The sequence below is a fragment of the Lepidochelys kempii genome, chromosome 10 (assembly GCF_965140285.1).
Source record: "Lepidochelys kempii isolate rLepKem1 chromosome 10, rLepKem1.hap1, whole genome shotgun sequence".
Lineage (NCBI taxonomy): Eukaryota > Metazoa > Chordata > Testudines > Cheloniidae > Lepidochelys > Lepidochelys kempii.
This window is the reverse complement of record NC_136389.1, coordinates 49,581,697-49,596,065: the sequence shown is the minus strand read 5'-3', so window position 1 is coordinate 49,596,065 and position 14,369 is coordinate 49,581,697. Positions and strand designations below refer to the sequence as shown.

The 14,369-nt window shown below is 41.1% G+C and overlaps 1 protein-coding gene across 12 annotated transcripts in view; it reads right to left on the bottom strand.

Moving 5' to 3' along the window:
- The window catches only part of PEAK1 (pseudopodium enriched atypical kinase 1), a 237,936-nt gene that overhangs the window by 136,541 nt on the left and 87,026 nt on the right, over positions 1 to 14,369 (bottom strand). The window contains exon 1 of one of the 12 annotated variants that reach the window (XM_073303492.2): positions 7,035 to 7,280. The exons of the other annotated variants lie outside the window; for them this stretch is intronic. The gene's annotated coding sequence lies outside the window, so the exon portion shown is untranslated. Of the gene's footprint in view, positions 1 to 7,034; positions 7,281 to 14,369 lie in introns of those variants that run through there. 12 annotated transcript variants of the gene reach the window in all.

Below are 14,369 nucleotides of genomic sequence, written 5' to 3'. Positions count from 1 at the left end.
CTTGGGATGAGGGCAGCACGTGGAGCTCCATGGCTGCCCCTGTGCCTAGGAGCTGGACATACGAGCTGCTTCTGGGAGCCATGTGGAGCCAGGGCAGGCAGGGAGCCTGCCTTAGCCACACTGCTCCACCAACCAGACTTTTAAGCGGCTTTGTTAGCAGTGCTGACTGGCGCTGCCAGGGTCCCTTTTTGACCAGGCATTCTGGTCAAAAACTGGATGCCTGGCAACCCTATACCTAACTCCTTTCATCTTTCCTCCAGACCAAAACATTTTAAATTAATCTCTGAAGCTTTACTTGTGCCTCCACAGGTTACCATTCTCCTGTATGTGGTAATGGAAAAAAAAATAAACTGGTTACATTATGTTGCATTTTTACTGCTCAAAGGAGATGGTGATAGTAAAAACACTTATACACTCTTGATACTTCAGCCTCCACTCTTGATTACCACTAGTGCTTAATTAATGGGTCTTAACTAACCTCTGCTTGGACAAGCACCACAGGAAGCTAGATAAGGAACTTGTCTGAATGCCTCTTTTGAATAACAGTACCTCTAACACAATTTCTGGTGTTGGGTCTTGAACCCACAACCTCTTGGCTCAGAGACAACAGTTTCCAAATTAGTCATATTGGCATTTTTTAATATACTAAATTTAGATTAAGAATGATATTTAAATTAAAGCCGGGAGGAACTGTGTAAACTTTCCACAGAGAGCTCTGCCAATGCAACCCAGTCCTGACTTACACCATCTTCTAAAACTATACTCAGAGATCTCTTTCTTTGAGCAACACTACATATTGTGTCATATTGTATTGGAGCTTTGTAAAGTAGATAAATGTCCATAAATGACTGGGTATATGTAATGAGGGACTCTCACCACCAGAGTGCCCCCCTCATTTCAGGACTTCATCTTGAGAGCCCCATATTGTCAGGCAACTGGGTTCTGCAGTGGTTGAGTTCTAGATGATGTAACCCTCCAGCCAGGTCACACTTAAAGTTCAATCTCTTTCTGGGGTAACAAAAGTCCAGTTTAAACAACCAAACATGCAACCAACCAAGCTTCTGCTCCTCTTAGGCCTGACAGGTTTCCTGCTACCTCCCCTCCCTGAGGACTCCAGCAGTTTCTCCCAGGGCCTGGCTTTTTCTTCTGGGCCTTCTTCTGGGGCAATTAAAATTAACGAGAGTTGTGTATCTAAATCCCCTAGGATATAAAATGGTTTTAAAAAACTTTTTAAAAGGTTCTGGGACATGCATGGAGATTAATGAAAGAAATGATAAATATGAAAGTAGAATTTTCTTCAAAAACCAACAGTGTTCCTATTCAGGTGCAAGTTATGGAAGGTTAAGTAAGTTTTATGGGCTACCACCAGGTGCGTCACAGAGTTGCCTCCTTTCATCTACCCCCAAGACTCTTCAGGTCCAGAATCCTGTAATAATTAAGCTTCATGTAGTAACTTGGGAAGGCAACAGTCTTGTATAGCTATCAGCCCCCAAAGTAATGGGGTATTATCAATTTCAGTGCCAGTGACTGTTTATATTCCAGACAAATAATTGATGCAGAGAGAGTCAAATCACTCCATGGTTGAAGTTAATGTTGAGACTACAGTTCTGATGTCAATTAAGGTAGGCTGTCCAAATAATAGGTGTTTAACTATTGGCAATCTTTTACCTTCTCTTTCTAATACAGGATTACATAAAACAGTCCAATACAATTCAAGATTACACATCTTGTTGCATTTAATAGTTATGTGACAAATTTAGGTGAAAAATAACATGATTTCTCAGGATGGAACATACCATTTTGTGTGTGTGTGTCTGTGTGTGAGCGAGAGCACGCGATTGTTTAACCTAGGGAAGTTACTAGATCGAAGGCCCTGGTTCTCATAGGAGACTTCAATCACCCTGATATCTGCTGGGAGAGCAATACAGCGGTGCACAGAAAAGTCAAGAAGTTTTTGGAAAGGGTGGGGGACAATTCCCTGGTGCAAGTGCTGGAGGAGCCAACCAGAGCAGAGCTCTTCTTGACCTGCTGCTCACAAACCGGGAAGAATTAGTAGGGGAAGCTAAAGTGGATGGGAACCTGGGAGGCAGTGATCATGAGATGGCTGAGTTCAGGATCCTGACACAGGGAAGAAAGGAGAGCAGCAGAATACGGACCCTGGACTTCAGAAAAGCAGACTTTGACTCCCTCAGGGAACTGATGGGCAGGATCCCCTGGGAGAATAACATGAGGGATATAGGAGTCCAGGAGAGCTGGCTGTATTTTAAAGAATCCTTATTGAGGTTACAGAGACAAACCATCCCGATGTGTAGAAAGAATAGTAAATATGGCAGGCGACCAGCTTGGCTTAATAGTGAAATCCTTGCTGATCTTGAACACAAAAAAGAAGCTTACAAGAAGTGGAAGATTGGACAAATGACCAGGGAAGAGTATAAAAATATTGCTCGGGGATGCAGGAGTGAAATCAGGAAGGCCAAATCACACCTGGAGTTGCAGCTAGCAAGAGATGTTAAGAGTAACAAGAAGGGTTTCTTCAGGTATGTTAGCAACAAGAAGAAAGTCAAGGAAAGTGTGGGCCCCTTACTGAATAATGGAGGCAACCTAGTGACAGAAGATGTGGAAAAAGCTAATGTACTCAATGCTTTTTTTGCCTCTGTCTTCACGAACAAGGTCAGCTCCCAGACTACTGCACTGGGCAGCACAGCATGGGGAGGAGGTCACCAGCCCTCTGTGGAGAAAGAAGTGGTTCGGGACTATTTAGAAAAGCTGGACGAGCACAAGTCCATGGGGCTGGATGCGCTGCACCCGAGAGTGCTAAAGCAGTTGGCGGATGTGATTGCAGAGCCATTGGCCATTATATTTGATAACTCATGGCGATCCGGGGAAGTCCCGGACGACTGGAAAAAGGCTAATGTAGTGCCCATCTTTAAAAAAGGGAAGGAGGAGGATCCTGGGAACTACAGGCCAGTCAGCCTCACCTCAGTCCCTAGAAAAATCATGGAGCAGGTCCTCAAGGAATCAATTCTGAAGCACTTAGAGGAGAGGAAAGTGATCAGGAACAGTCAGCATGGATTCACCAAGGGCAAGTCATGCCTGACTCATCTAATTGCCTTCTATGACGAGATAACTGGCTCTGTGGATGAGGGGAAAGCGGTGGACGTGTTGTTCCTTGACTTTAGCAAAGCTTTTGACATGGTCTCCCACAGTATTCTTGCAGGCAAGTTAAAGAAGTATGGGCTGGATGGACTATAAGGTGGATAGAAATTTGGCTAGATTGTCGGGCTCAAGGGTAGTGATCACTGGCTCCATGTCTAGCTGGCATCAAGTGGAGTGCCCTAAGGGTCTGTCCTCGGGCTGGTTTTGTTCAATATCTTCATAAATGATCTGGAAGATGGTGTGGATTGCACCCTCAGCAAGTTTGCAGATGACACTAAACTGGGAAGAGAGGTAGATACGCTGGAGGGTAGGGATAGGATACAGAGGGACCTAGACAAATTAGAGGATTGGGCCAAAAGAAATCTGATGAGGTTCAACAAGGACAAGTGCAAAGTCCTGCACTTAGGACGGAAGAATCCAATGCACCGCTACAGACTAGGGACCGAATGGCTCAGCAGCAGTTCTGTAGAAAAGGACCTAGGGGTTACAGTGGACGAGAGGCTGGATATGAGTCAACAGTGTGCCCTTGTTGCCAAGGCGGCCAATGGCATTTTGGAATGTATAAGTAGGGGCATTGCCAGCAGATCGAGGGACGTGATCGTTCCCCTCTAATTCGACATTGGTGAGGCCTCATCTGGAGTACTGTGTCCAGTTTTGGGCCCCACACTACAAGAAGGATGTGGAAAAATTGGAAAACGGCCAGCGGAAGGCAACAAAAATGATTAGGGGACTGGAACACATGACTTATGAGGAGAGGCTGAGGGAACTGGGATTGTTTAGTCTGCAGAAGAGAAGAATGAGGGGGGATTTGATAGCTGCTTTCAACTACCTGAAAGGGGGTTCCAAAGATCTAGACTGTTCTCAGTGGTAGCTGATGGCAGAACAAGGAGTAAGTCTCAAGTTGCAGTGGGGGAGGTTTAGGTTGGATATTAGGAAAAACTTTTTCACTCGGAGGGTGGTGAAACACTGGAATGAGTTACCTAGGGAGGTGGTGGAATTTCCTTCCTTAGATATTTTTAAGGTCAGGCTTGACAAAGCCCTGGCTGGGATGATTTAGTTAGGGATTGGTCCTGCTTTGAGCAGGGGGTTGGACTAGATGACCTCCTGAGGTCCCTTCCAACACTGATAGTCTATGATAGGGCTGTTTTACATTTAGGTATTTATATAATTATTAGGGCTGTTGACTAATTGCAGTTAACTCATGCGATTATTAATTGCAATTAAAAAAATAATTGTTATTAATCGCACTGTTAAACAATAGAATACTAATGGAAATTCATTAAATATTTTAGGATGTTTTCCTACATTTTCAAATATATTTATTTCTATTACAACACAATACAAAGTGTACAGTGCTCACTTTATATTATTTTTATTACAAATGTTTGCACTGTAAAAATAATAAAAGAAATAGTATTTTTCAATTCATCTCATACAAGTACTGTAGTTTACTTTATCGTGAAAGTGTAACTTACAAATGTAGATTTTTTTTTGTTAGATAACTGCACTCAAAAATAAAACAATGTAAAACTTTAGAGCCTACAAGTGCACTCAGTCCTACTTATTGTTCAGCCAATCACTAAGAAAAACAAGTTTGTTTACATTTACAGGAGATACTGCTGCCTGCTTCTTATTTACAATCTCACCTGAAAGTGAGAACAGGTGTTTGCATGGCACTGTTGTAGCTGGCGTCACAAGATGTTTACGTGCCAGATACGCTAAACATGCGTATGCCCCTTCATGCTTCGGCACCATTCCAGAGGCCGATGATGCTCGTTAAAAAAATGCATTAATTAAATTTATGACTGAACTTCTTGGGGGGAGAACTGTACGTCTCCTGCTTTGTTTTACCTGCATTCTGACATATGTTCTATGTTATAGCAGTCTCAGATGATGACCCAGCACATGTTCATTTTAATAACAGAACTTTCACAGCAGATTTGACAAAATGCAAAGAAGATACCAATGTGATATTTCTAAAAATAGCTACAGCACTCGAACCAAGGTTTAAGAATCTGAAGTGCCGTCCAAAATCTGAGAGGGACGAGGTGTGGAGCATGCTTTCTGAAGTCTTAAAAGAGCAACACTCGGATGCAAAAACTACAGAACTCGAACCATCAAAAAAGAAAATCAACCTTCTGCTGGTGGTATCTGACTCAGATGATGAAAATGAATATGCGTCGGTCCACTCTGCTTTGGATCATTATTGAGCAGAACCCATCATCAGCATGGACGCAAGTGCTCTGGAATGGTGGTTGAAGCATCAAGGGACATATGAATCTTTAGCGCATCTGGCACGTAAACATCTTGTGACGCCGGCTACAACAGTGCCATGCAAACAGCTGTTCTCACTTTCAGGTGACATTGTAAACAAGAAGCAGGCAGCATTATCTCCTGCAAATTGTAACCAAACTTGTTTATCTGAGCAATTAGCTGAAGTAGGACTGAGTGGACTTATAGGCACTAAAGTTTTACATTGTTTAAGTTTTGAATGTAGTTTGTTTTTGTACATAATTCTACATTTGTATGTTCAGCTTTCATGATGAACAGATTGCACGACAGTACTTGTATTACGTGAATTGAAAAATACTATATCTCTTGTTTTTTTACAATGCAAATATTTGTCATCAAAAATAAATATAAAGTGAGCACTGTACACTTTGTATTCTGTGTTGTAATTGAAATCAATATATTTGAAAATGTAGAAAGCATCACAAATATTTAAATAAATGGTATTCTATTATTGTTTAATCACAATTACTTTTTTTTAGTTGCTTGACAGCCCAAATAAATATTAAATAGGCACTGTTCTCAGATTCAGTGGGTTCTAGACACACTTGCCCACTACCAGCCATCTGCTGGTGTTAAAAGTAAGTGCTAAAGTAAAGGTGTCCCTCAACTAATAAAAATTGGAAAAGAAAAAAACAAAAACAAAAAAATTACACTTATGCAGGATGGTTGTCAAGACTTGTGATTTCATTCACCTTCAGGAAGCTGATACATGGTTGAAAAGATTAGCTGATGGTCTCACTGGTTCATATGTTTAATGTTGACAGACTGGCTAGCTTGCTAGAGGTTACTTGCTCGTAGATGTTGAATCTTAGAAATTGCATGTTGCTTGACTCCTAACTTATCATTCAGTGGCTACCTAAGCTAGGAGGGTGGAGGAAGCACAGGTCTCTTTGTCAGGCATGATGGCACTGCATTGACAGAGACTAGCAGCCATGGAAGCAGTCACTGCAGGCAAGCAAGTTGAATGATTCAGAAGTAAAAGCCAACCTGCAGTGGCTTCCTCTTTCCTTCAATTTTTGAAGATAGTGGTTCCTCCCCTTTGGAGTTTCTTCTCAGGTGTCTTGTAGCGAATCAGAATGGGGCACTCCTTTTCTGAGGTCACTTGCATTGCTCAGTGGGGTTCAATTAGGTCATCTTTACTTAAACTACTAACCTATCCACACCAGTAATTTTGGGCTCTGAAACTCCATGGATACAAAAATATATTCAGTCAGATGGCAGGTCCGTAAGAATTTTGAGATATTTGAGGCCACGGATCAGTTCACAAACATCTCAAGCATCCTATAGAAGTGCCAACTCAATAATTTAAATGGGCAAGACTAGTGTGACAGAAATTGAGCAGATATGTAATAAGATTATGACTACTGTAGGAATTGCATCATATTAATCCTAATACATTAATAAAATCATTTATAAATATAAATCATATTTATATGTAATAATGGTATGAACACTATGTAGCCAGGTCAATGAGGAAACTTATTCCGTATTGGGATTAGCATAATGTTGATTTCGTTGCCCGTAATGTTTGAATTCAATGGGGCTATCACAGGAAGGCAACAGAATGAGAATACCTGGATACATACTTGAAAGACAATGGGAGACAGCTGTCTGTGTCAGAGATCCTGTACTTTGTCTCAACAGGTTGTAAGCATTATTTTGCAGGCCAGAACTAGAGATCAAAAGAAAATTTAGGAGTTAAAAAGCCATTCTGTGAGGTTGAAGGGGAGGTTCACGTCTCAGCTGCTGTCTAGGTGGACAGACTGGCACAAAGAGAGAGGGGTGGAGGTTGTGAAGGAGTTTGAAGGTATTGGGCCTCCCAAGTCTAGGGAATGGCAAGCCTTGGGAAGAACTAAATGGGTGTGGTATGTATTATTGTTTTTAAGTGCTTTTGTTCCAAACAAGTGAAAGCATTTAAGGAAGCTGCTGGGTCACTAATTACCACTGTCATTGCCTCAGAGAGAACAGAACTGCAGGGTCTGAGCCCAAGTCAGACCTGCTAAGGTGATCACAGTTAATACATAATGAACTACTACCCAGCAGCCGGTCCGAGAGTCAGAGAAATGCTTGTTTCATCCCAGGAAAGAGGTGAAGACCTGAGGCTCGAGACCTAGACTTCAGTACCAGGCAAACTAGTTGAAATATAGTAAAGAACAGAATTATCAGACGCATAGATGAACACGATTTCTTGGGGAAGAGTTAACACAGCTTTCGTAAAGGGAAGTCATGCCTTACCAATCTATTTGAATTCTTTGAAGGTGCCAACAAACGTGGACAAGGGTGATCCAGTGGAGATAGTGTACTTGGACTTTGAGAAAGCTTTTGACAAAAGTCCCTCACCAAAGGCTCTTAAGCAAAGTAAGCAGTCATAGGATAAGAGGGAAGGTCCTCTCATGGATCAGTAACTGGTTAAAAGATAGGAAACAAAGGGTAGGAATAAATGGTCAGTTTTCACAGTGGAGAGAGGTAAATAGTGGGATCCCCCAAGGATCCGTAATGGAACCAGGGCTGTTCAACATATTCATAAATGAACTGGAAAAAGATATAAACAGTGACGTTGCAAAATTCACAGATGATACAAAACTACTCAAGATATTTAAGTCCAAAGCTGACTGTGAAGAGTTACAAATGGATCTCACAGTACTGGATGATTGTGACAAAATGGCAATTGAAATTCAATGTTGATAAATGCAAAATGATACGAACTGGAAAACATAATCCCAACTATACATCCAAAATGAGGGAGCCTAAATTAGCTTTTACCACTCAAGAAAGAGATCTTGGAGTCATCATGGATAAATCTCTGAAAAATATCTGCTCAGCGTGCAGCAGCAGCCAAAAAAGTTAACAGAATGTTAGGAACCACTAGATAATAAAACATAAAATATCATAATCTCATTATATAAATCCATGGTATGGCCACACCTTGAATACTGTGTATAGTTCTGTTCACCCCATCTCAAAAAATATATATATTAGAATTGGAAAAAGTATGGAGAAGGGCAACAAAAATTATGGGTATGGAACAGCTTCCATTACAGGAGAGATTAAAAAGACAGACTGTTCAGCTTGGAAAAAAGATGACTAAGGGTATGTCTTCACTACCTGCCGGATCGGCGGGTAGTGATCGATCTATTGGGGATCGATTTATCATGTCTCATCTAGACGCGATAAATCGATCCCCGAATCGACACCTGTACTCCACCTCGGAAGAAGGAATAAGCAGAGTTGATGGGGAACCGCCGTGGTTGACTTGCCGCCGTGAGGATGTCCAGGTAAGATACTTCGCGAAGCACGTAGTTGAAGTTGCGCATCTTAGTTCGAACCCCCTCCAGCGTAGCCCAGGCCTAAGTGGGGTTATGATAGATGTCTATAAAATCATGAATGGTGTGGAGAAGGTGAATAGCAAGTGTTGTTTATCACTTCACATAAAATACAAACTACGGGTCACCCAATGAAACCAATAGGTAGCATGTTTAAAACAAACATAAGGAAGTACTTCTTCACACAACTCACAGTCAACCTGTGGAACTTGTTGCCCACGGATGCTGTAAAGGCCAAAAGCATAACTGGGTTCAAAAAAGAATTAGATAAGTTCATGGAAGATTGCCAATATAGTCAAGCACACAGTGCCATTCTCTGGGTGTCCCTTTACCTCTGACAGCCAGAAGCTGGAACTGGATGACGGGTGATGGATCACTAGATAAATTCCCATGTTGTCTAATTTAATTGGATTATTTTTCTTAATCTTGCGATTAATTTCAATTTTTTAAATCGTTTGACAGCCCTATTAAAGAATAAGACCTTGTAAGTGGTGATGTAAGCTGCCAAATTGGTAAAGGGAGCCAAGCTAAAGGAGTGGTGGATAAATCTGACTGGTAAAAGTAATGCAGAAGGAGAGAAGTGGGTTGTTGTGTTTCTCTAATGGGTTTTCAGTGGTGAATACATGGTTGGAAGAAAAGAGAATCCCACATGGTGACCGACTCTAGAGGAAAAAGTAAAGCAAAAAAGTCAACTGTATTTTGAGAAGAGAATGTACGAAAATGGTGGGAGCATAGATGCAGCGTGACTTCAATATTTGGGAGGGAAGGGAGCTTACTATTATAAATAATATGTATATGTCTAACTTCTGGATTTACTGATTTTTAGTGGTAATTAAATTAGTAAATTAAATTAGTGAGTGAGTCAGGGGGTGGAGGTGGGGCTCCCTGCCCGAGCAGTGGCAGGCTGGCCCGAGTTGCCTGGCTTTGCTGCTCGCCCTCCCCAGACTGCATACCAGAGGTTTTCAAACGGTGGAGTGTGTGCCCCCAAAGGGCTCAAAAGGTATTGATCTCTACAGAAAAGGTAGAGGCATTGAATAAGAAGAAGAATGGTAAAGCACCTGGTGAAAATAACCGTTGATATGATCAAGGCAGTTGGTTATTTATGAAGCCACCTTACTCCAATAGCTCCATGTGTTGACTGGGATCGAGCAAGGATACCAGATGATGGGGTTGATTGTGCCTTTATAGAAGAGTAAAGATTTGGATAATTTGCATTACCCTATCAAGGCATCACCCCATTAAATCAAACTTTCAAAGTCCTTGAAAGTGTTTTGGAGGCAAGGCAGAGGTGCAAGGTGGAGAAAAGCATAGGAGAACAACAACATGGCTTTAGGAAGCGAAGGTGTAGTATAGACTCAATATCTGCAGTGAGACAGAGTTTGAAAGAATGATAATGGAGGGCATAACTGCGACGTAGATCTTGAGAAGACGTATAACTTGGTTTGAGGGGAGTGGTGTTTTGAGTATTGAGATGAATGGGAGGGGGACTTCAAGAAATGGAGATTACAGAGGAGCTGTATCGAGGGTCAAGAGCTAAGGTAGTAACAATACATGGAATTGCAGAGAGTTTTGAGGCGACGATGGGATTGAGAAATAGCAATGTGCAGAGTCTACTTCTTCATCCTAGTTATGATGTTAACCAGGAAGAGAACCAAGCCTGTGGAGACAGAGAAAACTAACGTATGCTGACAATCTGGGCCTTTTGGCTGACAACAAGAGGAATTGGTAAATATGGTATCAGAGTGGGCATCTGTGTTGGACGACCATGGTTTGAAGGTAAACACAAAGTAAACTGAAGTTATGAAAGTAGGGAAGGTGGAAGAGTTTCTGCTGATTCAAGTTTCAGGAGAAAAGCTGAAGCAAAACAAAGAATTTGTGTAGCTGAAAAGTATACTTAGTGCCATCAAAAAGAGGCCTAGAGAACTGAAAAGAAGAGCACAATATGCATGCCCAGCAGTGAAAAGGGTGGCAGGAGTACTGTGGCACCAGCTATTAAATAATAAACTGAATGGAAAAGTGTATGTTGTGTGTTTTTGTCTTTGCCTGCTTTATGGTTTGGAACCAGTGGTTCTTATGGAGATGGAAGAAAAGAAGATACAGGTAGTAGAAAATAATATACGGAGGATAACGGCAGGCATGTGGAGAGTACACAAAGTGTGCATGTAAGAAATTAGGGGGAAAATGAATTTGGCACTCTCAGTGATAGCACACATTTCTTTGCTGTGAGAAGAACCACCACCAAAGCAAGCATGGGACGAAGAGGACAGCAAGAAAGGACATAGAAGACCAAGGATACAAAGGAAAGACAGTCAAGAGACATTTGTTGAGAAAAGGACTGGAACTCCAAGACCTATGAACCCATGCCATGGACCAGAAGGCATCTCTGACCCCTTGCAAATGGGAAAAAGGAGGTGAGAGGTGAAGTGAAGTGTATATGTTAATGGAGAGCATGGGGAAAAGGAAATGAGGAGGGGGGTCATTACTAAAGAAGAGTAAAGTTTGTTGGTTTAACAGCATGGCTACACATGCTTCATTTTGAGGAAGATGGACTGTGGGAAGGGGGAACAAAACCTGTGCCTGGCTTAGCTGCATTAAGCTCAGGACTGATGGTGGTGAAGTGAGGGGGTAAAGATAACAGGTGTCACCTTTACATTCTCACAATCCTTGGGTTGGCAAGGGACCATTCTGGTCCCTGGTAGAACTTAAATGTAAAATATAGGACTGCTTTAAGTTACATCCAACTGCCCATCCATTCTGGCAGCTGGAGATTACTAAGGTAATGAGACTCCCTAGCCATGTCCCCTATCTCCCAGGAATGCCCTCCACACACTGAGGGTCAGAAGCGAGTGGCATGGAGCACTATGCCAGCTCTCCACCATCCAGGAATTCACGTTTCTCAAAAAGAATCTGCAGGTAGCCAGTTCACCTGGCATTACAGGTTAACTCTTTGGCCCAAGCAGTCCCAAGATGCCATAGAGGATCTTTAGTTCTCCAAATCAAGCACAATATCACATACGAAAAATCGTGACTGTTTCCATTAGTGGGGTTTTCCATTAGTTCCACAAATGGGGGGGGGGGGTAGACAAGGTAAGCAGTGGAACAATAGTATGAAGCATAATAAATAGTTGAATGACTGGCCAGTTTTCTGCTGTTAAAATGAAGGTTTTTAAAAATGCTACTTTCTAAGAGTGCTAAGGAGATGACATTAGGGAACTGTTTCTATAATACACAATGCATTATTCAAAACAGAAAAAAGTACTACAGCACTGGCCATTTTGTGTTTACTTATTACAATAAAAACCAAATGTATTCAAATACCATAGATTAATTCACATCTTAATGTCACTGATTAGACAGATTAAATCCTCTCTCTTCCTATGGTTGGTACTAGAGTTAGTATACTGCTATACAGATGGAATACATCAAGAACAAGTTAAAAAACCAACATGTATTCCCTCTCTGTCATGCGAAAAATGAAGCAGAGGCTGCAGTCAGTAGAAGTCGAATGTAAAAGAACTGTGATGTGACATCCAGACATACAAACTGTTCCCATAAAATGAAGTGATAGCAGGGAATGCTAAACAAATTCATCATAAGCCATTTCTGCAAAACATTCCCTACTCTCTAATTACTGCCAACCGTGGCATGTTAGCTGCACTGCCCATACATACTGAATAAAAGGGCACCTCATTACAGGATTACTAACTAGGATAATGTATTCCTAAATCAACGACGTGAGACATGACTGCTGGCAGTGGAGAGAGGAAAAAAACTAAAACACAGTCCATTAGAAAATGGATATCATCCTTTTCCTATTAATGTCGATGGGTGATTATAATTGAGCTTTTACTGAACTGTGAATAATTCATACAATACAATGGAATTGTGCACAGGATGTTGCTCTAAAGTACATTTCAGAGGAACTACGCTACGCTAAACTACACTTCACTTAGAGATAATATAATCTGATATTCTGTGTTATTAAGGCTATGTCAACATTTGCATTATTTAATGTATCAAATTTTGCTATTACTACATAAAAAGCTATGTTAAAAAAATGTTATTTAGTTGCAAAGTCAAACACCTAAACATTAGGAAATTTCCGATTTAAAGTTGCCTGCGCAACTGTAGTTCTGCCCCAATGTGTGTCTACCCTATTCAGTGAATGAGGCAAAGGTACTCTGGAAAAAGTAGCACGTGATAGTTTTTTTTTTTAAATTAAGTTATAAGGCATACACATAAGTGAAGCCATGGCTTGTTTGAGAAAGCCTGTCTGGTGCTCTCCCCTCAACCTTATACAGATTCTCTAGCAGCTCCCAAGTGCTCCCCGGGCAGTATCTGCTGCAGCTACTGCAATGGCACGGACCCAATCTTAGATATTCATGTTCAGTTATTTTGACATAGTACCGGATTTTTCCTGAGCCATACAAGAAAGAGACAGGAAATAGCAATTTTCAACAGCTTGTATCTCAGCAAAATCTGAATTGAATTTCATAGGATAAAGAAAAGGCACTCTCCTAGCCCAAAATCTTTTCCTCTGCCAAATTTCACAGGACGGCTATAAACAGTGGAGGTATTAGAGTTTCTCAAAAAAGGCTACAAGAATCTTTTATAATGGAAGGTGTTAGACAAGCTAAATAAAGAGGTTGCTGCCAACTCCCTCTCTAATATTAGATGGGGGGGTTAATATTGATTATTTATATTACAGTAGTGTTTTAGAGGTGCCTATTGGAAGAGGTCTTTGTAAGCTCAAAAGCTTGTCTCTTGCTATTGCACTAGACACTGTACATGTACACACACTATAAAGAAAGAAAGACAGTGCCTACCCCAAACGGGTAATCTATCCAAGTGACAAGATATTACAGGTGGATAAAAACAAACAAATGGGGGGGGGTAGACAAGGTAAGCAGTGGAACAATAGTATGAAGCATAATAAATAGTTGAATGACTGGCCAGTTTTCTGCTGTTAAAATGAAGGTTTTTAAAAATGCTACTTTCTAATTATTGGCAAAATTACAAGAAAACGTGTTTGTCATTTTCAGAGGTACTGACTCAACTTCCCCTCTTGCCGAAAAATAAATCGTGGATCCCGCCCTGTAGTTGTTTGGAAACCATACCTTCTTTGGTGCCTTCTATCTACTTACAGGTTTACTAAAAATAATTTACTGACTTGGTTCTGGATTTTATTCTTAAATGACTTTCCCATCCTACATCCCATTTCAGGTCCAAAACCAGCTCTTCTTTACATTCTTATGACATCACAAAACCGAAAACCCTCTGAAATGAATTAAAATCTAACAGGCAATTTTTCTAGCCATCCTGTTCTTCTAGTTATATAGTTTCACTTTCAGAAGTCTTCTTCTGGAGGTCAGAGTGCAGTGTTGTAACAATCCAGCACAGGGAGTCTGGACTCAAAGGAGGAAGAAAGGGGGAAACAAATAGGTGTTGCTCAGAGGGTAGAACTGGAATTTTAGCTCCTATTTCAAGATGCATAATTTTTTTATGTAAATTCACTGCTGGAGGATAAAGGAAAGGAAAGAGAACAGGGAAAAAAATACTTGAAATCCTATAAGGCACCCCCCTTTTTGTAAGAAATTT